The following is a 22,478-nucleotide window of genomic DNA, read 5'->3' as shown; positions in this document are numbered from 1 at the left end:
ACGGACCGGGCTCGGTCGAGGTGCTCGCGGGCTCACGATTCATAGCGGTTGATTTTTTGGTAGAAAAAGAAAAGAAGAGAAGAGAAGCCAATCGGGTCTGTGTGTGTTTGTGTGTGTGTGTGTGTGTGTGTGTGTGTGTGTGTGTGAGAGAGAGAGAGAGAGAGAGAGAGAGAGAGGCGGTTGATATTCATTTATACATTATTACACAGGTATTTCCCACACAACACATATCTCATGTGAAAGGAGTTATACTACACAGTTTTTACTAGATGCAGTCACTAGCGGCGCCCCTCCAGCAGATGGCACAGCACACTCACACACACACTCTCACACACTCACACACACGTAGCCCCTACGCAGGCCCTGGACAGACAACAAGGTGTCTGTCCGCCGAACTACATCATTTTCGGCATTTCGCCCCTCCGGCGTCAGTTTTCAAGTGCTAAGTGTTTATATGATGTGTATATAAAATTTCTTGTGTGTTTTTGTATTGACTTGCCCTTATAGTCCAACACTTTGCATTTATAATAAAGCAAGCAAGTTTTGTAAAAACCATGACTCTTCATTTAGCATAGGCTTGTCAGTGAAAGTCACAATATGGCCATATCAATATCACAACAACATGGATTTAAAAAGGTTGTTCGATATTAATTAGCTCCAGCTCCAGCTCCAGCGTTAACCTCTCTCTCTCTCTCTCTCTCTCTCTCGGTGGCCATGTCTTCTATGTTAAAGCCATAATTTCGAAATCGAATTCTGATAACAACTGCCGCTCCTTTTAAAAATGGCGCTGCTGGCAAACAACAGGAAGAGCAGTGACCATACGTCACAGGGTCTACGTAGGTCTGCAGAAAAAAAGCCGCGCCCCCTTGCATTTTGTCGGAGAACTGCTTAGCGTATTACGCAGAAGCATACGGGGCACACACCATCTGCGTAGCAACTGCGTGCGCGTTGTGTCTAGTGTCTGCAGACACTCGGCCTTTACTAGTCAGGTTTCCATCCAAATAAATCACATTTTTTCAGCAAATTTTGTCAAAATGCGCAAAAGAAAATGTGAATGTAATAATAATAATAATAATAATAACTAATAATAAGACTGTAGCGTAGAAGTGTGACGTGGTATCTGGTCCAGTCATTGTTTATTCGCAAAACCTGTTTCCACAGCAAAAAGTCGCATTTTCTTTTATCGATACGCTGAGAAATCCACCCCCTCCAAGCGTAAAAACTTTTTTGCGAATTTTCGGCCGTTTTTCGAATTTCTGCTGTTTCCATCCAAGTTTTTTTTTTTCCCGCAATTTCTGAAAATGCGAATAAAAATAGGTGGATGGAAACACGGTTATTGAGAGAAGGGAAGGGAAGGGGGCAATACTATGATTGGCTTAAACGAGCGTCTCAACCAATCAGAGCATTTGTTGTGGCACACATGAACCAGCAAAGAAAAGAACTGCGGGGACAGAAAAATGGAGGCGGATTCGCCTACCCAGCTCCTTAATGGAAATTTTCATTTTAAATCTCTGCCGGACAGTGGAGTGGATTAAGCCAAAGTGATCTGTAACCACTGCAAAGCTGAGTTTTCTTACCATCAAAGTACTTCGAGTTTAAAGTACCACTTAAACGCTCAACACACTGCTGGTGTTGACAGATAAACAAAAACGCGACAAGCTAACAGATGCTATATTGATAAACGATGGGAACTGCGCTCACATGCTCTGACTGTTATGAAAACAGAAGAGAGACATTTTGCTGAAACATGCGCCGAACATTTCATGCAAGTTGCACAGCAGTGGAATGTTTCGAATAAAGTCAGCACCCTTGTGTTTTTCTTTTTTTTTTTACATGTGATACTTGATACTTACAATTTTGCATCAATATTGTTTTTTTTTTTTAATTATTATTTGCTTATTGATCTCAAACAATTACATCTGTATAGCCTACAATAGACATATGACACACACACACACACACACACACACACACACACACACACTGTTTCAATGTTCTTTTGTTATTTGTTCATCCAAACATGCTTTGGCAATATTGTATGTGATACAGCCATGCCAATAAAGCTTCATTGAAATGAATTGAACTGAACTGAATTGAGTGTGTGAGTTGGTAAACGAGTGTGCGAGTGAATGAGTGTGAGTGAGTGTGTGTGTGTGAGATAGAAGGAAATCTGAATACGTAGAGGACTTTTAGTGTGTATTAGTACATAAGTGAATGTGTGTGTGTGTGTAAGTGAATGTAACACATTTCAACACATTTTGGATTTTTCTGTGTCTACATTCAAGTCTATATTCACAAGAGACCTTGAGACACGCAAGGGAAATGCCAATGCCAACATTGCATATCTGAGGGCCTAAAGTCTCTACCCAGAGCGGACCGGGGTGAGGTGTGGACCTCGGTCAATCAAACATGGACTTCACAGACTAAAAAAATCCACAACAGCAACTGAATAATAAACATAATAAACCAAAAATAATAAATCAATCAATACAAAAATAAATTTAATTTAATTTAATTTGTAACTAACTACTGTCAGTCTTAATTTGGTCTTCTAAAACTAGAGTTTCTGTTTTCTTTTTCTTTTCTTTACCTTTTTTTTTCTTCTATTAGCTTCTGTTAACCATTCTCTAGCCTGAGGCAGGCCATATTTATCATTGAGCTTTCTTTTCCCTTGTCCAACCTTTTCTATGTCTTTCACAAGTTTTGAACATGTTTCTGGTGCTAGTTTGCTGTTAAATCCAAACTTTTTCCTCCATATTTTTAGATTTTTTTTTATGTGCTTTGGATCTTTTTGTTGCGTATCTTTGCATCCCCATTGATTTCAGGTTCTGATTCACAACAGTTACTTCCCATTTGCTATTCCCCTTCAGCAGCCAACCAGTTTGTATGACATAAACGTTCCGAGCAACTGGTCCAGTCAGCAAGAATACTGTTTCAGTTGAGACACTGTTGAAATATATATACCCCTTTTACAACAGCCAGTAGTTGCACTACTTTATGTTTTATTGTCGTAATGCTTCATCTATTTGTCAGTGATGCTGTTGTCTTTTTTTTTTTTAAACTGCAACTGAATAATAAATATAATAAACCGAAACAATGAATCAATAAATACAAAAATAAATTTAGAGTTTATAACTCTGTAACTAACTACTGTCAGTCTTTATTTGGTCTTCTATGGACTACTTTTGACTTAAATTCACTGGTTTTATACAGGTCTTTAGTTAGTCGTTCACTCTCATAAGAGAACTCTTTTTTTATTACCTTGAGTCCGATGAATCTGTGTTTTCTCTCTTTTTAAAAGATCCCGTCACCTTTTCCTCTTTCCAGTGGTGACTGGCCTCTGGTGACAGCAATTCAGCTGGAGGTCTTTTTTTTTCTAAGAGTAAGAGTAAACTGTAACCCAGTTTCTAGCAAATACTGATGTAACTATTTTTTTTTTTTGCACTGTACATATTTTTCTTTTCTTTACTACTGTAAATATTGTTTATTACTGTATATATTGTCATTACACTGTTTTTATTTATATAATGTCTGCTTTCGCTGCCTGTAGAGCTGCTAAACCAATTTTCACAGTAATGTTGGTGACAATGTTAACAGTGGCAATAAAGGATTCTCATCACAGTTTGTACACTCTCTATCCCTCCACACTCGCGGTGCCCCTCCAGCAGATGGCGTCCTAGGCTAGCCTATACCGCCCAGAGCCGGCCTTTGAGTGTATGTGTGTGTGTGTGTGTGTGTGTGTGTGTGAGAGAGAGAGAGAGAGAGAGAGAAGGAGACAGAGAGAGACAGAAACACAGAGAGAGAGAAGGAGAGAGAGAGAGCAGACTGTATACAAAAATGAATGATCTGAACTGACAGAAAACAAAAACATCATAACAGTTTAAAAAAAAAAAAAAAAAAAAAAGACGTCTAGGAAAGTTCAGTACACAGTACAAAGCAGACACCAATCTATGCCACTCCTCATGCCACAACTCAAGTCAAAATTCAAGTCACAATTCAAGTCAACACTGCTTCTTTTCAGTCACATCTTACACATTACATTAACATCTTCACCTCTTCACGTCTCACATCATGTGTGTGGAGAAATGACATTTTTCAAGGTTCAGTTGGCAGCTACAAGCCTACATTCTATTACCATTGGCAAGACACACACACACAATGTTGCACAGAGACACTGCTGGTAATGCTTGTCTTACCTTACCAGAAGAAAAGTGTGGTTCAGTCCAGCTTGATCTGTCTGATGCTCCTGTAAGGGGTTGGAGTCTGCAGTGAAGACCACAGTTTGAAAAGCTTCATTTAGAGACAAAAGGACACACACACACACACTCACACACACACACACCCACGCGTGCCTGTGTTGTGTTAGACTTTGTTTGACATGAGAGACAGACTAATGGAACGTTCTGGAAACTTTTTATTGCTTTATTTTTTTATTTTGTTTATGTGAGACATGCAACGTGTACGCAACCTCGAAGACCTCTTAAAAGCCTCCTGTAGCCTCGGTCACACTGACAATCTACCTCCAAGCATTGGTGTGTATGACTCTCCTGCTGTCACAGCATTACAGTTTTTCTCGATTGCTAAGACACATTTCTCGAAAGTTGCTCTCCTCTTCTCTAAACTGTGAACACAAAACCCAATTTTCAAGCTACATTCACAAAACCTCAGACTCCTCTTGCAAAACCAAACTTTCACCTCAAAACAGTTCAATCTGTGCTCAAAACTGAGCTGTGTTGTCAAATTGTGCCCGAGTCCATCAAAATTAAAAACACTACTTAGCAGTCACTAAACACTACATAGAAAAATAGAAAGCACAATGCTCAGGACATGAAGCTGTAGAAATAAATGTTTATTGTTCACTGTAGGCTAAATGCATGTTGCAGAACAAAAAACCTGTGCATTTAGCACTTGTACATAGTAAAAAAAAAAAGTACAAAAAACAGAAATCTTGTGCATTTACACATAGCACTTGCAGTACAAAAACAAACAGAAATCTTGTGCATTTAGCACTTGTATACAGTAAGCCTATGTAAAAATAAAGTACAAAAATATACATGGAATACTAGGCCTACCAACAGTTAGCCTAACCCTCCATTACAATACTACAGTACATTGGCATAGTGATGTACTGAAACATATATTTACTTACAGTACACTGTGGTACAGTATATAGTATAGTCATACAGTAATTGCTGTCAACATTTACATACTATAATGTCAATAACGGTAATTACCTGTTCTCTTCTCTAAATCTTCGGATTATGGTGGACACAGTGAGTCTACTGATGTTTGGTACATCAGTCATTTGTACATCAGTCAGTCCTACAACTACATCAAACTCTGAACCACTGATCAAGAGAAAATGTTGATTATGCCTCTCTCTTGTATGTGTCTGTTATGAATTGTATGTATAGTACACATGTGTCTGCTCTATGTGCTGCATGTGCTTGGCACTTTTTGTGCTCTATGTTGCTTTCTGTTGCTTTAAATGTGATTATGTCTGCATACAGGTGCTGTGTTGTACAACCAATTTCAGTACTACTGACAATAAAGTTGTATCGTAGCGTAGCGTATCGTATCGTTTGGTTGTACCCTTTGTCCGGCCTCCCTCATGCTCATACCATGGACAAGAACATGGTCAATCACAGTAGCTCTGATTTCATCAGATATTACTGTTCTTTGTCTTCGCTGACCTCCTCGACCACCTCGACCACCTCGACCTCCTCAACCTCCTCGACCACCTCTCACACGAACTCCTCCTCTCAGATTTCTATCCATTGTAGGGCCTCACACAGCAGTGCTCTCTGAAATGGCTTATATATGTTCCATCACATCTTTAGCCACAAGTGTGATCAGTTTTGAGTTGTTGTGTTCAACCAGTGACACCAGTGCTTTACTTGTGTTTGACTTTTGCTCCCTGTGCTCACAGTTCACGCTTTACTTCTGTCCCCAATCGCTTGACTCAATTTGTTACTACTTTAGATTTCCTTATCATATTAGAACTCTGACTTTCCTTCTTTACACTCTGATGTCAATTTCACATCACCTTGTTGTCAAAACACAACACACAATTTTTCAGGTTTGCACACACTTCTCACATAAAATCTCAAAGCATCAATTGACAACACACAAATATTCAAATCTCTAAACTTTCGGGTCTGGCGAGCAATTTGCAATCAAGGACTGCAGCATAAAAGGAGGCTTGACCCTCTGTTTTGTTTGATGAGCAATGGAGAACAGAGACAACAGTCAGAGAAGGAGAGGGGTACGAATGAGAGGAGGAGGAGGACGAGGAGGAATAGGAAGAGGAGGAAGAGGTGGAAGAGGAGGACGAGGACGAGGAGGAATAGGAAGAGGAGGAAGAGGTGGAAGAAGAGGAGGAGGAGGGGGAAGAGGAGGAGGAGGAAGAGGAGGAGGAGGACAACAAGGAGAAGCAAGAGAAAGAAGGAGAATCCGAATCTCCAATGAGATTCGTGCTACTGTATTGGACCATGTGCTCAACCATGGGAAACGTTTAAAAATAAAATGTTTTGTCTGAAAATTTGTGTGATGTTTTATGTTTGTCTATGAGAGAAGTGGGCATTGTCATTGATTCAGTGTGTTCCATTTCTATAATTGTGTTTTCAATTTTGCTCTTCAGTGTTCTGTACATGCTTGGTAGTGTTCAGCCAAAAGCTTAGTTGTGTTTATTCAATGAATGGTAGGCCTATGTGTGTGTCATGTGAAAATATGGCTGTGTTTACCAAATGAAAACACGAGTTCCATTTTGTGAACATGTTAAGAGATTTGATGGCAAAGAGTTGTTTGTCAGAACTATGGCTATGACTGCGAGGATAGAACCCAATTGCACGACTCCTAGACGAGAGTTTCAACTAAATAGTGTTATGCCCCGTCTAGGGGTGCGGAGACATGACATGAAAAAGGCCCCATCTTCCCCAATTCTCAAATAGCCAGCAGGACAACTTCTCAAAGTAAACAGTTATTTTATTTTTACATGGATAGGTAATTGTGTTCAAAAACAATAATTTTAGCTTTGGGGTGAACTAAGGCCAACATAATAAACAAAACAGTTCTGAATGAAAAACAACCAACTCTAATCCTAACAAAGAAAACCATACAAACACTTACCTCCCTAGTCTAACAAAAAACAGGAGAAAAAGGATCAACTAAAACGGCGGTTCACCCCTACTGCTCTATATACAACGATTCACAAGTGATGCACACAAAAGAACTGGCTGGCTGGTTGAGAGGTGAGGAGGATAGGAAGAGCCTGCTGCTGCTGCTGCTGCCATCTTCATCTTGGGCCTTATATAGCTCCTCTCTTGCTTCATTAGCCAATCCTGGGACTGGAGAACCTCAGCCAATCCACCGTCACTGTGGAGCCCATGTGCTAACAAAGATAGGGAACAAAAAAACAGAGCACACACTCCAACGAACACTTCACACAACGACAACAGTCGTAACACCCCCTTTCCCAAGAATTAAACATCCCCTAACATGTTTAATTCCTGAAAAAAAAAAGAAAACTCACAACAATCTCAAAATCTAGAAAGGGCATCTGCCATTACATTTTCGGTTCCTTTTAACACAATCCTCCATCCTGGGGAGCGGAAAGGAGTCGGGCTTGGTGACGGCATTTACCCTACGGTAATCCGTACAGAAACGTGGAGTTGCATCAGGTTTTGGAACCAACACACAAGGGGAACTCCAAGCACTGATGCTGGGAACAGCTAAACCATTCTCAACCAAATAACTTACCTCCTGCTGCATCAGGGCCCGTTTGGCCGGATTTACACGGTATGCCTGCTGCTTTATAGGTGTGTGACTCTCCACATCAATATCATGCCATAAAACAGAAGTTTGACGGGGATGATCAGAGAAAAGCAACAAATTATCCTCAATCAATTTAGTGATGTCTGCACGAGAGGAATCAGACAAATGAGCCAAAAAGGACTCCAAATCACTTAATACCTCCGAATTTTTTAGTCGAGCGGCTGGCAGTAAACCGCTCTTCTCCGACAGCCCATCGCTGGAAGGATGATATTGAGGAGGAGCAGCACACACGGACACCACCGGAGCAACAGGAGGAGGAACCTGTGGATCAGTGACTCTGGAGACATAGCGTTTCAACATGTTAATGTGACATACTCTGATTTTTCTCCTACGATCTGGGGTTTGGACAGCATAGTCAGTGTCACTGATTTTTGGATCCACTACATATGGACCGACGAACTTGGTCTGAAGACTGGAACCAGGCAACGGGAGCAACACCAGGACTTGATCACCTGGCTGAAAGGTTCTGCGCACAGACTTCATGTCGTAACGACGCTTCATTTTTGTTTGGGCCTGTGCCAGATTTTCACGGGCCAATTGACACACATGACGGAGACGCTCATGGAAAGTACTGACATAATCTAGCAATTTATGTTCAATTTTGGGTGTCTCCGACAACCACTTTTCTTTGAGGAGCCGGAGAGGACCGCGCACAGTGTGACCGAACACCAGATCACACGGACTAAATCCTAGGGATTCCTGTGGAGTTTCTCGCACAGCGAACATCAACAGAGGGAGACCCTCATCCCACTCCCTGTTGGACTCCAGACAATATTTGCGTAACATGGATTTTAACGTCTGATGGAACCTCTCTAGCGCACCTTGAGACTCTGGGTGGTAAGGACTTGACTTAATGTGTTTAACTTTTAACTCTGTCATGACCTGTGAAAATACCTTAGACATGAAATTTGTACCTTGATCTGTTTGGACAGTTTTTGGTAAACCAAAGGTTGTGAAAAACTTAACGAGAGCTTTCAGAACAGGCTTGGCTTTTAGAGTGCGTAATGGGATGGCGTCAGGATAGCGGGTGGCGGCGCACATCACTGTCAGAATGTATTGGTTTCCAGATTTAGTTTTGGGCAGAGGGCCGACGCAATCAATCAACACACGCTCAAAGGGCTCCCCAAGCACCGGTATGGGATGCAGGGGGGCCGGCGGGACAGGTTGATTCGGCTTCCCAGCAATTTGACACACATGACATGAGCGGCAATATTTCGCCACATCTGATTTTAACCCTGGCCAAAAGAAACTACGCAGCACTCGGGAGTATGTTCTCTTAATGCCAAGGTGTCCTGCTAAGCTGCAGTCATGTGCAAGGCTGAGCACTTGCTGTCGGAACGCTCTCGGGACAACCACTTGGTTCACCATATTGACCTCACTGGAGTCGGGGCTCCACCTGCGCATTAACACACCTTTATCAAAAAAGAAAACAGGTGACAGGTTATCTTCAGTGGCTAGAGCAGAGGACAGACAGAGAGTTAAAGATGAGTCATTTTTCTGAGCATCAATCAACAGTTTTCTGGTCACATTCAAATTCAGCTCAGAATCAGCAAGGGACAGATCAAACTCATTCACACATGTTGGCACATTCTCATTTTGTGTGGACGTAACTGAAGTGGCAGGTTCACTCTCATCTAAAGTAGACATAAATGACTCAGACAAATCCACCACATCACCAAGTTTACGAGCCTGTGCGCGCGTCACGGCGCACACGGGAAACACATTTGGCACCGTCAAGACAGAGGGGTCAGAAGCGGGCACATCAGAAATAGGCACATCAACAACTTCAGGTGGAGGAAACACTTTTCCCCCGGCCAAATCATTTCCCAGAATAAATGAAACGCCACTAATCGGGAATCGTGGGAGCACGGCAACTTTCACACATCCCGTCACTAGGGGGCAATGCAAGTGCACCATATGTAGTGGGGCCCGAAGTACACTCATTTTAATTCCCCACACCAGCAAATCAGATTCACAGGCAGTTTCAGCTGAAAGTGGCAGAACATCAGTCAACATAAACGAATGATAGGCAGCAGTATCTCTGAGGATCGTAACAGGCACTTTGTCTTCCTCCTCTCCGGTTAAAGACACAAAACCATCAGAAACAAAGGGCTTGAAACGAGGATCAACCTCCACATTTAACTTAGACTCAGATACAGGGTCAGACTCAAAATGTATGGCGGGTGGAAGCGCGGTTTGAATGAAACCCACCCCAGCGGGAGCTTTAGCGCTTTTGAGCTTCTTTTCTTTTAAGAATAGGGCAAACAGCGATCACATGTCCTGGCTCATGGCAGTAAAAGCAGTTGCGGCTCTCACCAGCTGCTGGTGACGCGTTTTTGCGTGTCAATTTTGGCGACCTATTTTTACGCTCAGGTATATGGCTTGAGGTACTAGGTGCTGGTGGAGAAAACACGTTTTTGTGAGTTAAAATAAACTCATCGGCCAGGACTGCGGCTTTGGTCACAGAGGACACTTTTTGTTCATTCAAATAAATCACAATGCGTTCCGGTAAACATTTTTTGAATTCTTCAAGAAGAATTAGTTCTCTCATCTCCGCCAGAGTTTCAACATTGCAGGACTGACACCATTTATCAAACAAAACGCTCTTATCACGCACAAACTCAACATAGGTCTGGTTGGCAGTTTTTTCACTATTTCTGAATTTTTGTCTATAAGCCTCAGGAACAAGTTCATAGGCTTGAAGCACAGTTTTCTTTAGAGTTTCATAATTTAAACTTTGTTCAATTGACAAAGTTGCACATACTTCTTGGGCTTTTCCCACAAGCTTACACTGCAACAGCAGTGACCAAAATTCCTTGGGCCATTTTAATGCAGCAGCTATGCGCTCAAAGGCGCCAAAATAAGAGTCAACTTCAGACTCACGAAACAAAGGGACTAATGCTATGTGTTTGCTAATATCAAAACCAGCAGAGACAGCACTTTGAGTAGCAGACACATGGGTGGAGGACACAGGAGCTCCCCTCTCAAGCTCCAGAGCTCTGATACGGAGATGCATGGCTTTCACTTCAAGCTCTTTATTTCTATTCTCCATCTCCTTTATCTTAAGTTGCAAACGAAGATCCTCTGTGGAAGTTTTCCCTACAGCAGGATCAGAGGTCAGACCAGATTCCACACCAGTGGTGAACACGCCAGCAGCCTCCGCAACTTTCGCATCCACCATAGGTGCTTCTTCCTCTGCCTCACTCACAGCTGCTTCAGCCCCTTTCATGGCTGCAGCTGACAAGGGCAACACACCTCTCTCCACCAAGTGTTCAAACAAAGCCTGCTTGAGCTCTGCTTTCCGGTCACTGCGAGACACAGGAACATCATAGCTGTCAGCCACTGCAAACAAATCTGCTTTTTTACATTTTTCCAATTTTTCCCAAGAAGGATTGGCCACAAAATCCTCAACAGAAAACTCCATATTTTCCCCACACACCAAAGAAAACTGCCAACCAGTAGAAGAAAATACTCACCAAACTTACCACTAAACGAAGCGCGAAAAGAAGCGGACGAGCCCCCAATTCATGTTATGCCCCGTCTAGGGGTGCGGAGACATGACATGAAAAAGGCCCCATCTTCCCCAATTCTCAAATAGCCAGCAGGACAACTTCTCAAAGTAAACAGTTATTTTATTTTTACATGGATAGGTAATTGTGTTCAAAAACAATAATTTTAGCTTTGGGGTGAACTAAGGCCAACATAATAAACAAAACAGTTCTGAATGAAAAACAACCAACTCTAATCCTAACAAAGAAAACCATACAAACACTTACCTCCCTAGTCTAACAAAAAACAGGAGAAAAAGGATCAACTAAAACGGCGATTCACCCCTACTGCTCTATATACAACGATTCACAAGTGATGCACACAAAAGAACTGGCTGGCTGGTTGAGAGGTGAGGAGGATAGGAAGAGCCTGCTGCTGCTGCTGCTGCCATCTCCATCTTGGGCCTTATATAGCTCCTCTCTTGCTTCATTAGCCAATCCTGGGACTGGAGAACCTCAGCCAATCCACCGTCACTGTGGAGCCCATGTGCTAACAAAGATAGGGAACAAAAAAACAGAGCACACACTCCAACGAACACTTCACACAACGACAACAGTCGTAACAATAGTTTTTTAATAACAAAGTAACAACTGAAATTCACTATGACAAAAGTATCAAAGGAAACGAGAACAAAACTATGACAAAACAAACTAACAAAGGAAATACAAAACCTGACCTGACTTGGCAAAACTTGACTTGACGTGACAAGGAACATGGACGTGGAAAGACAAAGCAGGACCAGACAAGACGAAGCAGGACGAACTCGCCAGCCAGAACCCAGCCGACTCAGAACAGCTGACAAAATGAACGAGCGGGAAATGACACCAGCTGAAGTTATTATATTTTGTCAGCGGCTGTGGACTGATATGTCCTCCCGACCTGCACCCCAGTCTCCCACAGCAGCTCCCTGTTGCCTGTCCTGCTGCTCTGTTCCAGAGCCCGTTTCAGGGAACCCGACTGGCCTTTGGGGGCCCTCGTAGCCACCAGCTGGCCAGGCGCCGGCTTGCTGCTCAACAGCATGCTAGTCGCAGCCCAGCCATCAGCCTCGGCACCCTGGCAAGCTTAGCCCGGAGCCCAAGCAGCCCAGTGTGTCAAGCCACGAGCCCCAGCAGTCAATTGAGTCAAGCCACGAGCCCCAGCAACCAAGTGAGTCAAGCCACGAGCCCCAGCAACCAAGTGAGTCAAGCCACAAGCCCCAGCAACCAAGTGAGTCAAGCCACAAGCCCCAGCAACCAAGTGAGTCAAGCCACGAGCCCCAGCAGCCCAGTGAGTCAAACCACCAGTCCCAGCAGCCAAGCTACCAGCCATAGCAGTCCAAGCAACCTAGCTAGCCCAGCTACCAGTCCAAGCAGCCAAGCTACCAGCCATAGCAGCCTAGCTAGCCTAGCTACCAGCCCAAGCAGCAAGGCTACCAGCCCTACCAGTCCAAGCAGCCTAGCTAGCCCAGCTACCAGCCATAGCAGCCCTAGCAGCCTAGCTAGCCCAGCTACCAGCCATAGCAGCCCTAGCAGCCTAGCTAGCTTAGCTACCAGTCCAAGCAGCCAGGCAACCAGCCCTACCAGTCCAAGCAGCCTAGCTAGCCCAGCTGCCAGTCATAGTAGTTCTAGCAGTCTAGCTAGACCAGCTACCAGTCCTAGCAGCCCAAGCAGCCTAGCTATTCCAGCTACCAGCTCCTGCAGTCTAGCAGGTCCAGCTATTAGCCTCTGCGACCTAGCAGGCCCAGCTACTAGCCTTAGCAGCCGAGCAGTACCTGTCCCAGTTCCCAGAACCAGATTGGCTGCCCCAGTCCCAGTTCCCAGGGTCAGACAGGTTGCTCCGGTCCATGTCACTGTCACAGTACCTCGAACCCAAGTGGCTGCCCCGGTCCCAGTTCCCAGGTCCAGACTGGCTGCTCCAGTCCATGTCACAGTTTGCCAAGCCCGACCGGCTGTTCCGGACCCGGTCTTGGTTCCTGCCCCAGTACCCCGAACCGGACTGGCTGCCCCTGTCCCAGTGCCCCGAGCCAGACTGGGTGTTCCAGCCACTGCCCTTGTCCCAGTTCCCCGTACCAGACTGGCTGCCCAGGTTCCTGTCACAGTCACAGTTCCCCGAGCCCGACTGGCTGCCCAGACCCCAGTCCCTGTCCAAGTTCCTGGAGTGGACGTTGCCGCTGCCCGGCGGCCTGGAGTGGACGTTGCCGCTGCCCGGCGGTCCAGAGTCCACGCCGCCGCTGCCCGGCGGTCCCGAGTCCACGCCGCCGTCGCCGCTGCCCGGCGGTCCCGAGTCCACGTTGCCGTTGCCGCTGCCGCTGCCCGGCGGTCCCGAGTCCACGTTGCCGTTGCCGCTGCCCGGCGGTCCCGAGTCCACGTTGCCGTTGCCGCTGCCCGGCGGTCCCGCGTCCACGTTTCTGCCGCCGCTGCCCGGCGGTCCAGAGTCCACGCCGCCGCTGCCCGGCGGTCCAGAGTCCACGCCGCCGCTGCCCGGAGGTCCAGAGTCCACGCCGCCGCTGCCCGGCGGTCCAGAGTCCACGCCGCCGCTGCCCGGCGGTCCCGAGTCCACGTTGCCGTTGCCGCTGCCGCTGCCCGGCGGTCCCGAGTCCACGTTGCCGCTGCCGCTGCCCGGCGGTCCCGAGTCCACGTTGCCGTTGCCGCTGCCGCTGCCCGGCGGTCCCGAGTCCACGTTGCCGTTGCCGCTGCCCGGCGGTCCCGAGTCCACGTTTCTGCCGCCACTGCCCGGCGGTCCAGAGTCCACGCCGCCGCTGCCCGGCGGTCCAGAGTCCACGCCGCCGCTGCCCGGCGGTCCCGAGTCCACGCCGCCGTCGCCGCTGCCCGGCGGTCCCGAGTCCACGTTGCCGTTGCCGCTGCCGCTGCCCGGCGGTCCCGAGTCCACGTTGCCGTTGCCGCTGCCCGGCGGTCCCGAGTCCACGTTGCCGTTGGCGCTGCCCGGCGGTCCCGAGTCCACGTTTCTGCCGCCGCTGCCCGGCGGTCCAGAGTCCACGCCGCCGCTGCCCGGCGGTCCAGAGTCCACGCCGCCGCTGCCCGGCGGTCCAGAGTCCACGCCGCCGCTGCCCGGCGGTCCAGAGTCCACGCCGCCGTCGCCGCTGCCCGGCGGTCCCGAGTCCACGTTGCCGTTGCCGCTGCCCGGCGGTCCCAAGTCCACGTTGCCGTTGCCGCTGCCGCTGCCCGGCGGTCCCGAGTCCACGTTGCCGCTGCCCGGCGGTCCCGAGTCCACGTTGCCGTTGCCGCTGCCCGGCGGTCCCGAGTCCACGTTTCTGCCGCCGCTGCCCGGCGGTCCAGAGTCCACGCCGCCGCTGCCCGGTGGTCCAGAGTCCACGCCGCCGCTGCCCGGTGGTCCAGAGTCCACGCCGCCGCTGCCCGGCGGTCCAGAGTCCACGCCGCCGCTGCCCGGCGGTCCCGAGTCCACGTTTCTGCCGCCGCTGCCCGGCGGTCCAGAGTCCACGCCGCCGCTGCCCGGCGGTCCAGAGTCCACGCCGCCGCTGCCCGGCGGTCCCGAGTCCACGCCGCCGTCGCCGCTGCCCGGCGGCCCCGAGTCCACGTTGCCGTCGCCGCTGCCCGGCGGTCCCGAGTCCACGTTGCCGTTGCCGCTGTCCTGCGGTCCAGAGTCCATGTTGCCGCTGTCCGGCGGTCCAGAGTTCACCCTGCTGCTTCCGCTGCCTGGCGGTCCCAAGTCTGCACTGCAGGACGTTATGGTCGCTCTGCAGTGTGGTCCCACCCACACTGCAGCCATCCAGGGTGGGTCCGCCTTGACCGCCAGCACTCTGGCCGTCCGCCAGAGTGTCGTCCCGTCCATGGTTCCCTGCGCCCTGGTCGCCCGCCAGAGCACCGCCTCGTCCATGGTTCCCTGCGCCCTGGCCGTCCGCCAGAGCACCGCCTCGTCCATGGTTCCCTGCGCCCTGGCCGTCCGCCAGAGCACCGCCTCGTCCATGGTTCCCTGCGCCCTGGCCGTCCGCCAGAGCACCGCCTCGTCCATGGTTCCCAGTGCCCTGGCCGTCCGCCAGAGCACCGTCCTGTCCATGGTTCCCTGCGCACTTTGTTTGGTCATAGTTTTGTTCTCAAGTTTCTTTGATACTTTGGTCTTGCCTTTGTTTTCAGTAATTCCTCGTCAAGAGTGATTTTGGTTACTACTTTGTTATCGTGAAATTTCAGTTGTTACTTTGTTTGATACTTCAGTTGTTACTTTGGCATTAAAAGAATTAAGTTGAACTCTTGTGAGTCGTGCGATTGGGTTCAGTCCTCGCAGTACAAGTTGTGACATTGTTTTGCAAAGGGATGCCAGGGTTTAGCAATTTGTGTGTGATGTTTGGAGTTTTGTGTGTGCAGTTTTGAAAAAAAAACGTACAGTTTTGAAAAACGTGTTTTAGCAATCGAAAAAAACTGTAAGAGGCGGAGTAATATTGATTCAGTGATTGATTCAGTATTTTTTATTTGTGCACGGCTAGCTGTGCTGTCATGCTGATTTGAGCACATTCTAAACGTCTGATTGATCAATCAGATTGTTCGGTCGGATCTACGCAACGTAGTCTCATGTGTTATAATTTTAAAAAATCTCTAAGTACCCCCAGGCGTGTGCGTACCCCCGTTTGAGAAACACTGATCTAGACAACAGGGAGATGATGTTAATTTGTTTTGAACAATGAGGGATTTGCTCCATAAGTGAAAAATTGATGTTTAAAAATGCCATTTTTACACTGACTCAATTGTTCACGAGAGCAAAATTCAAAATGCTGTCAAATTCAAAATGCTGTCAAATAATTAATAATAATAATTTTTGATAAATCAAAAATCTGTGAACATCGTTTGTGTAGGACAGTCTGAAGATGCTCTGTAGCAAGTTTGGTGACATTTGAGCAAAAATTGTGGGAGGAGATAGGTTTAAAAAGTTTTACAGTTTTTGAAAAAAAAAAAAAAAAAAAGCAGAGTGATGGACTTCATAATTTTCAATAGGTTTAAATGTACAAAACTTTCTTCTATATTGAGGCTACAGTTTGATGAAAGTTGTGAAGTTGTAGCACATATGGTTGATTTGTTATGAATTTTCAAAGTTTTGAACTTTAAAGGCTTGCTATAGCGCCACCATCAGGACTATTGGCTTGAGTTTGCAGCTGAGGTAATCTGGCATGGGACTGGACCTTTGAACAAAGTTTGGTGAGTTTTCACCCATGGGAAATATGATTTCTTTGGAAGAAAGAAGAAGAAAGAAAGAAGAAGAAAGAAAGAAAGAAGACCTGGGAATACAATAGTGTCCGGTGTCCTAAGCTGCCCGGACCCTCAATATATGCCATGTGTGGTCCATGCATATGTTATGGTTGTTTATTGGAAAATATGCAATGTTAAGAAAAATCCCAATATATATTTTTTATATATTATGTTGCGATATATATACATATATGGTATATGCATATATTGCAGTATATTTGAACATATAAAGACAAACTATTGCATGTAAAAATATAGTGCTGTTTTTGGTCTTGATTGCAATATATTTTTTATATGTATCAATATATAGACATGTATGGTCTATGCATATATTTCAATATATTGTAAAATATAAAGACTAGTTCCCATATATGGAAATGTATTATCTAATAGATGACATGATATTTTCCAGTATACTGCAATATATTTTTGTTTCGTAAGGGAATGCACTTATTGTTTCCACACTGGACTCCCTGTCAATAATATACACTTGTGGTGGAACAAAAAATAAATAAATAAATAAAATTTGAAGACCCAGCTATTGGCCTATAAGTGTGACTTGTGGTTTTTATCATTTGAAATGTGTCAGTCCTTTTTCTGACAAGTTTCAGTTATTGTTATCATTAAACAGCATTAATGCGAGGCACTTCAGAGAGCCTGTGTGTTGTTTCAGACAGTGTGAGACATTAAAGCAAAGTTTACTTTCATTTGAAGTTGCAGATTCATCATGGAGGTTTTTTTTTTTTTTTTTTTTTGTAATGCAGAAACACAATACCAAGAATGTGAGAGGATACAGCCTTGACCACAATGCAGAAGTGCAAAATGGGAAGAAAAACCGTGAGAACAGATAAATCCACTAGGTGGGGGGGCTTTGTTGGTTTTGTTGTTGATATTAATGAACTTCTTGAGAGACACTTTACTATACTATGCATAAAACTACGCTGATGCTATAGTACTATAATTTTAATATAATGCATCAGTCTGCTTTACTAGTGTTCAATCATAGCTGTGATCTACATCGTAACAAACTTTGCACTGTGACGGTGCAAAAAAGCCCCGACATGACCACTCACACCGTGTTTTTTTTTTTTTTTTTCTCCCAACAGTTTTGTTGCTGTAGTTAGGTGGTTAGGGTGTGGTTAGGGCTATAGTAAAACTCAATACGTATATATTTTCTTTAACCTATGTAGGCTATAATATATTTATCATTCGACCACTGATGGAGGCTCAGTCTCATCGTAGTTTATTTTAGCCTCCCGCCGGTTTAAATGTCTCTCACAGTTTCTGTCTTCCTCACTTTCCGTTCTACTTCCAGTCTCACGCATGCTGTTATTTATTTTATTGCCATGTCATACAACATAATTGGATATAACAAACAAAGGTCAATTTAATAGGAAAAAAATGTTTTTTTATTTTTTTTATTTTTTAGATTCTGCTGGACCTGCTGCAGTCTTAACTTTGTAACTTGGCTTTATCCTCGCTCCTCTGTTCTTCCTCATTTTTGAAATTAAAAGAAGGACAAGTTGTCACTCCTGAGGGTTGGGCCAAGCTCTCCCTCTTCTCTATAAATTAGACACCAGTCGCTCCAACAGCACTTTGCCTCCTTACACTCCTTACACAGGAGCCATCCAACTGCTGCTGGCCTGGTCTTTTTCCTCTAAAGCAGGTAAATCATCTCCAGTTCTCTGTAATCTGTTTACTACTAAAACCTACAGGGTTAGAATTTTGTACTGTCTAGACAAGAGGGTAAACTCAGTACAGGTGCAGATTATCACTACACACAACAAAATGGAAATGCTGAAAAATCAAATCTGCACATTTAAATGTAACTGTTTTCAATTTGTGTAAAAACATACTCATTTTAATATTCTGTTTTTTTGCATATCCTGTTGGCAACAGTGGGCATGGTGCTCTTTAATTTTGAAACATTTTTTTCCATCATGATTTTGCAAAAGGAAACTCACAGTAACAGTGTTGTTTCCTGTTGTTTGCATAAAAGTAACACCAGTGTTACAGATATTTGAACTTTTACTGAAAGATGAGTGCAAAAAATATGACATTTTCCACTTGTCTCTCCAAATGGCTGTTTGTTCCATATAAACATACATGCCATGCACATCTTTATGATCCATTTTTTAGCCGCTTTATGCCAGTACTCTTTGTAAAAAGGCACTAACCTGGACTTGTGTATAGATGGCTGCTGTGTGCTGGATGGTTGTGGCTCTGGCCTTCTTCCTGTCTGCAGGGACCGGTGTGGATGCCGTGGACCAGAACCAGCTTCAGACGATTGTAGCAGACATCTTGGGAAGGTGAGTCAACATGCTCTATATTCTACTCAAGGCTGTGACAAAAAGCCATAGTCATGAGCATTTGTGACTGATTTTGCATTTTATCTGATTTAAAGTCAAGGTTGGAAACATAGCTGCGCAGAGGCAAAAGAATTAGGGTGTGTCTGTGCAGTACAGTGTTTTGGCTATGGGAGGCAGTGCTGCACATTTGATAAAGAGAGTAGAATACTGTATATGGCAGTCAATGGGACTAAATGCTATAAAATGATCAGTGCAGCTGGTTCCAAATATTGAACAGTAACTGTACTGTTACTGTCATTGTTCCATGGCCCGATATTCATATTGAAGACAGAATTATAAGCTGATGTGAAATTATGTCAACTTCAGAAAATTTACACCAACATTGAGGCTATGTGATGCTGACCAGTTGCATATCCAGAGGGAAAAAAAACAAACACTTTTCTACTATATTGTTTCAGATTTCATTCATCTAAGCTCATCGCAATGTGAATCTTCTTAACCAGTAATTTTCTGGTGATTACACAGTTTTTTTAAAAAAAATCATTTAGTGAGCTGATTTTATCGAAAAATCTTGTTGACCACTATTTATTTTATTCATTTTACTCTATTTAGCCTAGTTTCAGTGCTTTATGTCGCCCCCTGGAGGTGGTCTCAGATATTCTTGTATGTGGAATAGCTCCCTAAAGGTAAATTATCACTGGTAATATTTGGTGTATCTGTTTCCTTTCACAGGTACAGAATAGGTGGCCAATTCAGTCTGGCTGTAAACATCCCACTGAGCAATACTCAGGACCTTCAAACTGCTTTGAAGCAAGTCTTTGATGCTGACCCTGGGGCCACCGTGTCACGTACAGTTTCAGGTGGTCAAGTGTACACCGGTACCTGGGTAGTAGCCGCCGGAGCAGACAAAATAAACAAGCGTCATGCAGAGCTGCGCGTTCTGGACAGTTTCCAAAGCTTGTTCAATAAACCTGAACGTACACTTCTGCTCTTTTACTCTTACCTCTCCCCATGTGATCAGAAATGTACAAATGAACGGCATCGTGATACAATCATTTCAAGGATTAACATCATTCAGAATTGGCATGATTATGCCTTTGTGTTTTCCAAAATATTCAAGCCCAAAGGTTCTAATCCCATTAGCGAGGAAAACCTGAAGGGATCCCTTGAACGACTCGGGAAATCCAAAAACACTGGGGGGGCAGAAATTGGCCTTGCCAATATATTCCGTTGTGATAAAAAATATAATGTGATGACGTGTAACAGCTGCTCCACCCGTGGACAAGTAACTCGCCAGTGTATTGCAGACACTTCACGACCTGGTCCCAGTGGTGGTTTTAGTGGTGGTCCTGGTCGGGGCAGCGGGCAAGGGGGGGCTCAGAGTCAGAATCAGAGGCAGGGGCTCAGTACCAGCCTAGGGCAGAGGCAGGGACAGAGGCAGGGGCAGAGGCTCAGTACGAGCCAAGGGCAGACATGGGGACAGGGGCAGCGGCATAGTCCCAGCGTAGGGCAGAGGCAGAGGCAGGGGCAGGGGCTCAGTCCCAGTGTAGGGCAGACGCAGGGGCGAGGTCGGTATCAGGGCTAGGGTCAGTACCATGGGCTCTGTAGGCAGGGGAATGAGTATTTTTTAGGTAGGTTTTATGCTTCCTTTCATGTGTTGATGCCCCTTAGAACTGCAAAATTACACAGCCACAAGGGTACAATCACTTACTGTTTGTTATCATTAGGCCAAATTATAGCAATGAACTGCACTGTGTCACCTTGCTTTATGTATTTTGCCCATGGAGGTTTACAGTGACCATGTTTTGGAGTTATTTCTGGTAGTAAAACAATCAGGAATACCATTTAATCCTTGCAGCATTTGTACCTTGCACTTGATTTATGAATATGTTTGACTGAAAAAACTTTAGCAAATTCTTTAATTTTCTGTCATATTTGATTAAAGCTTGGCTCAGCATCCAAACTGGTCTGTCTGTCTGTCTGTCTGTCTGTTTATCATCTGGAAACGTGCTGGAAAGTTAAAGTGCTGGATCTTTCTCTACCTCCAGCGGTGTACGGATCACTGCCATGGATGAAAGGGTAAATGTGTTCACCAGTTACAGATCCACCGTCTAACTTCTAATGAAAATCTCACGTAAAAAAAAAAAGTCAAGTATTTCAGATTGACAGGATACCTTTCAGCTGACGGCTTCACATGAAGCCAGACTGAAAATGAAGACAGAAAATGGTGCCAGATAAATTTCTTGGAATTATTAGAAAGACATGAGTTTCATTATGTGGTTGCACTGCCTGTATTATAATAAGAACTATAAAGGGTACTGTATCTTCTGACATTCCCGGTAATGTGTTTCTGCAGAAATACGACCTCAGCTAGGTTCCTCTTCTTGTAGTCGCCTTGCGTTGCAGCAAAAGTTGATTGTGGTTCAACTTCTTGCTGGACGGCTGCTGTGCTTTTCTGTGACCCTGCCACGGCCTGAATGCACGACTGGCATTTTGCCCACGTTGCCCAATTTGCTGTGAATGCCTGTTCTCACCGACACAACAGACTTTTGCTTTTTCTTCTTTAATTAATGCACTTATTGTTTCCACACTGGACTCACTGTCAATAATATACACTTGTGGTAGAACAAAAAAAAAAAAATGAATAAATAAAATTTGAAGACCCAGCTATTGGCCTATCAGTGTGACTTGTGGTTTATTTATCATTTGAAATGTGTCAGTCCTTTTTCTGACAAGTTTCAATTATTATTATCATTAAACAGCATTGATGCGAGGCACTTCAGAGAGCCTGTGTGTTGTTTCAGACAGTGTGAGACATTAAAGCAAAGTTTACTTTTCATTTGAAGTTGCAGATTCAGCATGGAAGGTTTTTTTTTTTTTGTTTGTTTGTTTGTTTTTAATGCAGAAACACAATACCAAGAATGTGAGAGGATACAGCCTTGACCACAAAGCAGAAGTGCAAAATGGGAAGAAAAACCGTGAGAACAGATAAATCCACTAGGTGGGGGGGCTTTGTTGGTTTTGTTGTTGATATTAATGAACTTCTTGAGAGACCCTTTACTATGCTATGCATAAAACTACGCTGATGCTATAGTACTATAATTTTAATATAATGCATCAGTCTGCTTTAGGCTATTAGTGTTCAATCATAGCTGTGATCTACATCGTAACAAACTTTGCACTGTGACGGTGCAAAAAAGCCCCGACATGACCACTCACACCGTGTTTTTTTTTTTTTTTTTTTTTTTTTTTTTTTTCCCCCTAACAGTTTTGTTGCTGTAGTTAGGTGGTTAGAGTGTGGTTAGGGCTATAATAAAGACCAGGGTTAGGGAGTAGAGGACTGCATTGTGAGTCTTTTACTCTTTGATTTAAAAGCAAACTCAAGACGTATATGTTTTCTTTAACCTATGTATAATATATTTATCATTCGACCACTGACGGAGGCTCAGTCTCATCGTAGTTTATTTTAGCCTCGGCTGGTTTAAATGTCTCTCACTGTTTGTGTCTTCCTCACTTTCCGTTCTACTTCCAGTCTCAACCATGCTGTTATTTATTGTATTGGCATGTCAGACAACATACTTGGATATAACAA

At 44.8% G+C, this 22,478-nt stretch overlaps 1 long non-coding RNA gene across 2 annotated transcripts; it reads left to right on the top strand.

Annotated features, from left to right (window-relative positions):
- The first annotated feature begins 18,156 nt into the window (after positions 1-18,156).
- LOC115363825 (uncharacterized) lies at positions 18,157-19,780 on the top strand. 2 transcript variants are annotated; one of them, XR_003928613.1, is made up of 3 exons: positions 18,157-18,243; positions 18,771-18,886; positions 19,619-19,780. It is a non-coding gene; the product is annotated as an uncharacterized LOC115363825 (long non-coding RNA). The 2 variants fall into 2 exon arrangements; XR_003928614.1 differs by having other exon boundaries at positions 18,717-18,886.
- Positions 19,781-22,478: the final 2,698 nt, after the last annotated feature.

The sequence above is a fragment of the Myripristis murdjan genome, chromosome 1, assembly GCF_902150065.1.
Source record: "Myripristis murdjan chromosome 1, fMyrMur1.1, whole genome shotgun sequence".
Taxonomy (NCBI): domain Eukaryota; kingdom Metazoa; phylum Chordata; class Actinopteri; order Holocentriformes; family Holocentridae; genus Myripristis; species Myripristis murdjan.
Note: the sequence above shows the minus strand (reverse complement) of the source record. Positions and strands in the feature narration are given on the sequence as shown.